The sequence below is a fragment of the Echinops telfairi genome, unplaced genomic scaffold (genome assembly GCF_000313985.2).
Source record: "Echinops telfairi isolate 266 unplaced genomic scaffold, ASM31398v2 ScPeMD7_2291;HRSCAF=2852, whole genome shotgun sequence".
NCBI classification, from domain to species: Eukaryota; Metazoa; Chordata; class Mammalia; order Afrosoricida; family Tenrecidae; genus Echinops; species Echinops telfairi.
Window position 1 is genome coordinate 22,297,229 of NW_022106189.1, and position 2,632 is coordinate 22,299,860.

The window sequence follows — 2,632 nt, forward strand, 5'->3', positions numbered from 1 at the left end:
ACCTCTCAGTGAGAATGACTCCCAGTCCACTCTTGATGGCTGATGTTAGGGAGAATAACCTCTGACCTACTTTCGCTGCCTAGTGAACAATTATTTTCAAGCTAAATCTGGCATATATTTTGGGGAGACAATTTAAGAGAAATCCCTCTGTTCCTCACAATGAACTTTACAATGCTCTCTGATAAAAAGGCTACTCATCTTTCAGCTACGGCCAGAAGGGGTTCACCTGAGGCTTAATCTATGTGTGGATCTTCCAAATGGATTTTAGCCTTCCGCTGTTGTCCCTAACCTTCTGCGAACCAGGTGTTCACAATTTAAACTCTGATACCATTCCCTCCTTTGGATTTGAATGATATTATTTATAACCCCAGGAACCCACAGGTCCAGTTCTTCTCTGTTCTGTAGGGTCTCTATGAGTAGGAATTGACTTGGTGGCAATGAGTTGTTGTTGTTTTGTTTTAGTTGTCTTTGCCTCTGTCATCTTCCAGGGAATTTATAGTTGCAGGTTTAGTGTTTGGATTTTTGATCCATTTTGAGTTAGTTCTTGTGCCTGGTGTTAGGTATTTATCCAATTTTGTCTTTCTGCAAATGGATATCCAGGTTTGCCAGTACTATTTGTTAGACTCATAAAGACACAATAAGAAGGAGTGGACATGCCCTGTGGGCTTCTGAGATTGTAGCTCGTGGAATGAGAGTAGAAAGAGCTGTTTCTCTCCTGTGGAACAACTGTTGGCTTTGACCTGCTGGCCTCGCGGGTCGCAGCCCAATGCGTAATCACTGTGCCACCATGATTTGGCATTGACTTGATGGCAGGGAGTTTGAGTTTATTTATTTATAATTATTATTTATTAGAGATTATCTCTTCCCCCCAGAATGCACTTTGACTCTGTGTGGAAGATTGACTGTCCAAAGCTGGATGGATTTGCTTCTGGGTTCTGAATTCTGTGTCGTTGGTCTTTGTGTCTGTCCTTACATCAGTACCAGGTTGTTCTGATTACTGTGGCTGTGTACTAAGTTCTGAGCTAGGTGTGAGATCTCCTTTCTTTTTCTTTGCCTTTTATTTCAATGTAAGTTGTGTATTATTTCTTCCATTTTGTTAAAAATGTTATTTGGATTTGGTTTGCATTATATCTATAGATCACTTTGGGTAGTGTAGACAGATATTTTCACAGTGTTCAGTCCTCCTATCCAAGAGCACAGTATTTTTCCATTTATGTAATCTCCTTTGTTTTCTTGCAGTCCTCTTTAGTGATTTTCCTTGCATACATCTTGTATAGCATCTCTGGTTAGATTTATTCCCAGGTATTTCCTCCTTCTAGCAGCTGTGTCCCACGTTTCTGAGGTGTGTGTCTCATCCCTTCTTTAGCTATTCTTGGGCGTCAGCAGGGAAGCTTAAACCCAATACAATAGATGCAATTTATTTAGCAAATCATACTATATGAAGTAATCCAGGGTCAGTCTCTACCGAACCACTCGGAACTCAGAGATCCATAAACCCTTAAGAACACCAGAAGTATAACTTTAGAGGTTCTGAGATAGTCCTCATGAACAATGGATAAACAAACTGGGAGAAACAGGGACATGTGTTGAGATGCATGGTGCTGTTACATCTTTCTTTCACAGGATTGATCATTTTAGACTATAGTTTATGTCTGTTGTGAATTGAATGGTGACTCACCAAAAGTCATGTCCGTCCAGAACTGATAATGTAAACTTCTTTGAAAAAAGGGTGGTTTTGAAAGATGCAGTTAAGCATCTCCATCTGAGATCATCATGGATTAGAGTAGAACCTAAAATGCAAAGACGATTTCTTAGCAGATAAGATAGATATGAAGAGGTACAGGAAGATGGAAGAGCATCAGGATTTCTAGATAGTCTAGGAGAGATCCATTTTGAGAATGATTAATCTTATTTCCTAGAAGTAACTTACAATTTTCCAGGAATTCCATCTCAAAGCAGGAATTTTGAGGGGCACTCCTGAACGCCTTGGCATAATTTTATCAAATAAGTGCAGGTGCATGCTTAGAAACGATGTCTATGATAGCTAACAATATTTCCCTCTGATTAGACGCTCAATATTTTCTTATATAATGTGTCACTGTGCATGTGTATTCTCAGGTGTCCAGCAGAACCAGGTTTCTCTAAGCTCAGTAGTCCTCACGACATCTTACTCTAAGTACCATGAGCTCATGAAAATATCACTTCTGCCAGAGAGATGAATTGTCATCAGAGTTTAACTGGCCTCCTTGTTAAAAATGTTAAATCCCGCCTGATTCCCACCCTCAGACTATTACAATGCAATTGTTGCAAGCAGTCTCTCCAGAAGGTCATCAGAAGCATTGATCATAAATGGTAAGAGAATCTGGGGAGATGTTTACACTTGGTAATCTAAAGCACAGGTGTCTGGCTTACCAATGTTCCCATGTAAGATATGTATCTAAGCCTAAGAAGGTCTGTATGATCTTTGAGAGAGAAGGTGTAAAGACCTTCGGATGTTTATTCATGTGACATTGTCAAGTACTCCGTGGGAGAGAAATCAGACTGAAGAAGAGAGAATGAGGTGGAAATTTGGTCCAATGACAAAGCATCATTCACTGAGGGGAAGGAGTTACCTGCTTAGTCTGCCCCACCC